General features: G+C 37.0%; 1 pseudogene; it reads left to right on the forward strand.

The window, feature by feature from the left end:
• The first annotated feature begins 6,827 nt into the window (after positions 1 to 6,827).
• Positions 6,828 to 7,324, forward strand: LOC114036430 (annotated as a pseudogene).
• The last annotated feature ends 277 nt before the right edge of the window (positions 7,325 to 7,601 follow it).

The following is a 7,601-nucleotide window of genomic DNA, read 5'->3' on the forward strand; positions in this document are numbered from 1 at the left end:
ACTGTACCTTAAGATATGAATAAAAGTATCATGTTACAAGATTGTTTAAACTATTGATGAAAATAATTACAATGCACTTTGCAAATAATGTTACAATCTGTGCTCGGGGTCTGTCAAAGACTCTGGACTCACATAAATTAGGTCTAATTTTGGAGGCCTAAGTAAAGAAGTAATTTTCTGGTTGACTCACTATGGCTCCACCCTGAAGTTTAATCCAGGGAAAAATCTCCAAAATAAAGTTTGGTTATAGATCATGTCTAGATTTCCATAAAAGTAGTTAAAAGGATCCTCAGCTCCTGTTCAAGCACTAAAGGTACTAAATGCATATCAGACAAGATAATCTTTATTTCACAACACAGAAGACACAGAAGATGCAAAGGACCTACATGAACCTTCAAACAGATACAGAAACATAAAACACTCTAGAAGTCCATAAATCCTTCACTTCTTGACATTTTGATAAGTTTCTCTTTCCTACAAGCACCCACACAGTATTCTCCTCTCTGTTCCAACTTATAATACTTCTCTGTGGTTTGGACTCCCTCAAAAAAATAAATATACTTTGAGGGTGCTGTATAAGCAATCCCCTTTCCACCAGACCTATACTATAGGGACACATGTCTATTTCTGCCTTGTACTTCTTCAGTAAATCTCTCAGTACCCCAGTCATCTCTTGGCCAAGGAAAGTTCAAGTCCTAGGAGGTTGTTTCAGGGCAAGTTTCTATATTTGGTATTTTTGCTGAGCTGGTCTTTTTTGGGGGAGTGGGGAGGAAGGGGAGACAAAGAACCATTTAATCTGGAGAGAAGGGAGTGCAAAATGACTGATATAAAGGCAAAAAGTAAAACACATTTTTAAAAAAAGACCTGACCCCAAACAATTTTGAGATAGCAATCCTGATGAGAAAGGAAAGATTTTAAAAAATAACTTTAAAAGAATTAAATGCTTTTTGTCTTAATATTTTTCCCATTTCCACATTACATTGTTTACACTCTGGCCATAATTCTCATCTCCTTCCCATCAAAAACTTTGACTCCATCCCTAGGAAGCTGAGCTTTGCTAGATGAGCTTTTGTCTTATCTTGTCTGGAACTAGGCCTCAGAGTCACTTTCTGGCAATCTCAATACCACAGCTGATAAGCTTTTCCCCTCTCACTTCTAGCTCCCTTTTATGGTTATCTTCTCCCATTAGAATGTAAGCCCCTTGAAAGACCTGAGCTGTCTTGCTTGCTTTTAATTATATCTCCAATGTTCAGGATAGTGCCTGGCATACAGTAAGCATTTAATATATGCTCTGTCCATCTATGTATCTATTAAAGAACAACCAGGTGGTGAAGTGGATACAGCCTGCTGGCCCTGGAGTCAAGGGACCTGAGTTCAAATCTAGCCTCAGACACTTATGTGACTCTTGGCAAGTCAATTGACCTTGTTTGTCTCAGTTTCTTCACCTATAAAATGAGCTGGAGAAGGAAACGGCAAACCACTTCAGTATCTTTGCCAAGAAAACCCTAAACAGAGTCTTGATGAGTTGGACACAACTGAAATGACTGAACAACTGAAAGGAACTGAAATGTACTGTATTATATAGGACTTTATAGTTCCCAAAGCATTTTCCTTTATAGTAAGCCTGTGAGGTAGGTAGTATAAATATTTGTAGATGAGGAACTGAGGCTCAAAGATGTTGTAATCCCACAATTAATAAGACGGCAAATGATGACCCAAACCTAGGTCTTCTGATTCCAAAAATCCAGGGTTTAAATTGTTTTCTTTTGAAAAATATTTTGATTCTTTTTTAATATATTGCTGCCATTTCCCAGTACCACTACCCTAAACCCTGTCTTATAACCACTTAGTACAGTTAAGCAAAACAAATTGTTACATTGATAGTGTAACAGTATTGGTCTCATTCTACTGCTATTGTCTACCCCCTCTCTACAGAGAAGACTGATGTGCATCTCATCATCCGTCCTCAGGAGTTAACATTGATAATAAGTGCATTGATCTTGGGTCATTATGTATATCATATATTGTATATTTTAAAGCCCCTCACAACCTTGCCCCTTCCTACTTTTCCAATTTTAGATTCTTCCCCTAGAGTTTTATCACAGGAATAAAAAAGGACTTAGCCATTCAACCTTTTAACTCAGGTATTAGATTTGATAATAGGACTCTTCTTTTAACTGTTGACTCTTCTTTGATTGTGCTGTTTAGTTTTAAAGTTAAAAATATTTACTTAATCACGCAGGAAGTCTTTGTTATCAAACCTATCTTTTAACCTTCTAAGAACTATTTTATCCCCTTATTTTATCCTGGAAGAATTCCTAGAGGATGAGATGAGGAAGGAAGAGCATGTATGGGTGCATATTTTTCTTTTTGGTGAAAATGTTATTTTTAGATTTAGGTGAGAATAGATAGATATAGATAACAGGTATATAATTGTTGTTGTTTGGTGGATTAGTCAGATCCAGTTCTCTGTGATTGCATTTGGGGTTTTCTTGGCAAACATGCAGGAGTGGTTTTTTTATTCCCTTCTCCAGCTCATTTTACAGATGAGGAAACTGAGGCAGAGTTAATTGACCACTCCAACTCACACAGCTAGTATTTAGTTACCTAGCTGCCTCTTGCATTAGTCTTCCCCAATTTCTAAAACTTCTTTATTTTCTTGATTCTTGTGGCACCAGTATTTTTTCTAATACATTGTGTAGCCTGGAAAAAAGAGCTGGCTATGCTCACAACTTGGGAGAGGCTTAGTAACAAGAAGAAACTGATGTATGATGCACACCAAGTTACAAATAATTGTACATTCTATTTTAGCTTAAGGCTTAAATTGGAGGACATTTTATTCATTTATCACTCTAAAAGAGAGAAAGGAAAACCAATGGTTTTGTTTTTCCATCATGATAGCTGAAGTATAGTTCCCTTCAGAGATGAAGGTGCTTTTAAAGTGACTCTTTTTGATTTTTGACAATTTTTAAAAAATGACTTTGTATTTCAACAGCAAGATAGATAAGTTGTAAGGTTAAATCACCAGCTTAATAAAATCAAGTAATTTCAGTTTTAATAATAATTTTCTCCCATTTGTTGGCAAGTGGGTATAATTTAGTGGAATTTCTGGAAGGAGAACTGAAAGAAAAAGAAAAACTTAATATGTAATTTTATTTTGTTATCCAAATAGGTAAATAGGCTTGTTCTGACCCAGAGCAGATATTTTACCTTTTGGGAGTAAACAATGGGATTACTGAATTTAAAAAAAAATCATTCAATAAGCTCAAAATACTCATCAAGATAATTTATCTTGATACAGCTTGCATGCTATGGAGCATGATACAAATGTGAGGCATTATTATTTTTATTTAACTCTCCAAAAGTCCTTTAGACAAGATTAAAAATTAAAGAGCTCTCCTAAAATGGCATATTTTAAATTTCTGCATATTTGCCTTGTTTTATTCAATAGTCAAGAACTTGGCACCCTATCTTCTGAAACTCTCAACCAGAGAAACTCAATTCTATACCTGAAATGCCTATTTTGAAACTTAAAAAATTAACTTAATGATTAATCACTTAAGCATTCCATGCTTGATTTCAGGAACTCAGGACAATGACATATAATAACAAGATCAAAGCCTGCATCAGAAAATGTAAATAAGAACATTACAAAAATTTAGACAGAGAACCGATTCAATGTTATATCCTTGATGAGTAGCCTTTCTATGCTATGAGTGTGTAAACTTCCTTTTGCTAACTGTTAGATGGTTCATAAGTATCTCATTTCCTTCCAAACCCAGCCCTCAACGACTGGACCTGCCCAAGTCAGACTTAGCCTACAGTGCCCACATTGATGCAATCAGATGTCTGAACCAAATTAAGATCACAGATTTAGAGTTGGAAGGGATTGTAAAGATCATCTAGTCCAACATGATAATTTTGCAAATAAGGAAACTGAGGCTGAGAGGAATTGTGTGACATTGTAAACCTGTAAACTACGGTACCCATTTTTTCTCTTAGTCATCTTGAGAATTAGCCTTTCCAAAGGAAATGAAGTTGTCATTACTATCTTTTTAAATAATATTGAACTAATCAAATGGATCTTTGATGTCATGGATTTGGATATTCTCTCCAACAAAGCAGGTCACAAAGCATCCATGTCTTTGCATTCTATGTGACTCTTGTCCATGTTCTACCTTAAATTTCCCAGAGGGGCCTCATCCAATGTACTTTCTTGCTTTTTCCAGACATCATACTGGTAGAACATTCAGGCTGCACAGCTGCTTTTCCCATGTGACCTGCCCACCCTCTTTTCTTGGCATTCATTTCTTTGATAACATCTTTTTGCTATTATTCTTCTGAGTCCCTTAGTGGTTTTGTGTTGTAGTCTGCTCACATCCACAATAGACAATATTCATCATTAGTGTCTTAGAGATTGCTGCTTAAATTCCTTAAAATTCCACACATTTTTCTCCAAAGACATTACCAACCCTTATAACTGCAGTTACTATATGAAGCTATTTACAAGTATGCACACATAAACACTCCCAGTATAAAAAAGAGCCACAGGACATTCAAAGGAAAGAAATGAGATGTTAGGCATACATTTCATTTTATTTCATTCTTTAAGTCTTAGGTGCAGGACACAATTCCCCTTTCCCTCCTTCTTTTCTCCTTCCCTCACATCTTCTCCCCAAGATCCTGAATCTTTTTCATGGTTTTGTTCTATAGCTAGTGGCTTCTGCAGGTGGTTGGGACCTTTGAAGCTGGGACAAAAGGTAATTAATTCATACTTTATAGAACTAAAGAAAGACTACAAAGAACTCAGAAGCTTTTCCTCCTCTTCATCTACATGGAAGAGAGCACATAATCATGTACTGTATAAGTCCTCATTTCTAACATATTTCCATATATAACCATTACAGGAACAGGAACCAAATGATGTATTCCTTAAATAGGGTTCCTTGAGTAGAATTTATTGTAGGATGATCTGAGAACACCATTACTCTTGGCTCATAATTCATTTTGAAATACATCTACAGACTAGAACCCTTCTTGGTTGTGATACTATAGAGATCTTATCCTTATTTTGAGGTAAGGGTTGGGCGAGTCACACGATATATTAGTAACTTAATTCAACAGACGTTTATTAAGTCTCCTTATGTGCAATGTTAAAAAGACCAAGAAATCAAAGAATGCTTATTTTCCAGAGTATGATATGTAGTTAGAATGCTTTAGAAATTAGAAATTGTGCAGGAGAAATAGTATAAAGGATGTCATTAGAAAAACATATATATAGCAAGAGATAACCAGTAGACAGTCCCATTTTTCTCAACTATAAAATGGGGGCAATACTTGTACCACCTACTTCACCACATACTTTACAGAGATGTTATAAGGCTCAAATGAGAATATAATAGAGAATATATAATATATATATTATACACATAAAATATAAATATATTATACACATAATATAAATATATTACATATAATATATAGAAATGTATTACATATATGTATTTGTATTACATATATGTATATGTATATATTATATATATAAAATGTATAGTGTTTGTGAGAACACTAAAAGACTTAAGAACTCTGATCAATGCGGTTAACAATCAAGATTTCAGAGGAATGACAATGATATATACTATGTACCTCCTGAGAAAAGTGTAAGATTCAAGATGTAGATTGAGACATACATTTTTAGACATGGCCAATGCAGAAAGTGGTTTTGCTTAACTAGATATGTTTGTTACGTGGGTTTTGATTTTTTTTCATGGGGTGGAAGAGGTGGGAGAGAGGCAAAATTAATTTAGTTAAAAAAAAGTAAAATTAAAGTTACACCAAAAAGTGTTTCATGAACCTTAAAGTGCTACGTAAATGCCAGTTTTTATTATTAGTTGGGGCAGGTAGTCCATCTGCATTTTTTTTCTCTTTGAAATAAAGACGCTCCTGAGTCTTCGATTTTGGTTATGGTGTTGAAATCCACATCTTGTGTGAAGAAAAATTCAGGAAAAACAATTTCCATGCCAATTTCCTAACTGGCCTCATCTTCTTCTTAGTATCTTTTTCCTCCTCCTCAAAGATGTCATATTCTTGCCAATCAAAATTAATCCTAGAATCTGGGGACTTTAGCAGCTCCAAAGAGGCCTGAATAAGGTTATCCCCTCCACAACACAGCTGATAGGTGGCCATTCAGCCTTTGTTTAACATCCTTAGTGAGGGGTAACCCACAACCCGCTCCACCTTTGGATAAAAACTTCTAATTTTGGGGAGGCTTTTTTCTTAGGTCAACCCTATATTTGGGTTGCTTCTTTCCAACTTCTGCCTATTAGATCATATGATTTAGAGCAAGAGAGGATCTTAGAAATTACTTAATCCAATCCTTTGGTTTTACTTTTGAAGCCCCTTCCAGTTCTAAACCTGTGATATGGGTATCTTCAAGAAGATCTATTAAGAATTTATAAGAACGCAGTCTAGCAATCCAGACAGGAAGAACCAAGTCGATAGAGAATGTCTATTGCCCAGAGTATACCTGCAGTTGGAGGGAAAGTCCACTGAAGTAGAGCATTGGTGCATAGATCTTAGACAAGTACTACATTTGGATAAAGAGCCTAGATTAGCATTGGATAGGAGGAAGAGAGCAAGCTGGATTGCATTTGGGAAACTGGATCAATTTTTCAGTGATTCCATGCTGCTTCCTACTTTCAAGCCTCCATCCTTAACAAAAAAAAAAAAAGAACAGACCTCGAGCTGAGCTAGTGGCTGCTACAGTGTGCCGGGTCTCGGGGAGCAGGGCAGCAGAAGGGAGCGCTGGGAGCAGCATATAGAGCAGAATGCAGACCACGAGGACTCTGCTTATTTCTCCAGCCCTGATATGCTGCTGTACCAGGGGTCTGGCCAGGCCTGTATCTGCATCTGTCCTGAATAGGTCAGAGATTCGTTTTGAACAGCCCACTTCCACTTCCAGCAGTACCCCACTGCAGCTGGCCCGTTGGGAGTTCCAGATCAGTGCTATTTCCCGGGACATCGACACAGCTGCCAAGTTCATTGGGGCTGGGGTGGCCACAGTTGGTGTGGCTGGTTCAGGGGTAGGTATCGGATGGTGTTTGTCAGTTTAATCATTGGCTATGCCAGGAACCTGTCCCTCAAGCAGCAGCTCTTCTCCTATGCCATCTTGGGCTTTGCTCTGTCTGAAGCTATGGGGCTCTTCTGTCTGTTGGTAGCCTTCCTCATCCTCTTCACCTTGTTAGGCTCTGGGAGAGTCTCCTGCCTCTATCCCTCTGCTTTGACTCCAGCCCCAAGCCCCTTGCTGGAGTGTGCAGGGCTTTAACATTAAACACCTTGTTTCTCTAAAACAACAACAACAAAACAAAAACAAAACACCAGCATGGGGTAGTAGATAAAGAACACAACAGAGAGGCAGGAAAGCCTGGATTTAAGTCCCCAGATCTGTGTGACCCAGGGAAAAGCATTTAACTTCTTAGTGCCCCAAGCAATTTTCTAAGACAATAAATTACAGACCAGCTTTGCACTGGTAGAGAAATTCAACCCACCTGTGAAAGTACAAATCTACATTGCTTCTTCCTTTCCCTCAAAAAAAAAATCTG

This window comes from Vombatus ursinus, unplaced genomic scaffold (assembly GCF_900497805.2).
Source record: "Vombatus ursinus unplaced genomic scaffold, bare-nosed wombat genome assembly UNPS02009835.1, whole genome shotgun sequence".
In the NCBI taxonomy this organism is placed as follows: Eukaryota; Metazoa; Chordata; class Mammalia; order Diprotodontia; family Vombatidae; genus Vombatus; species Vombatus ursinus.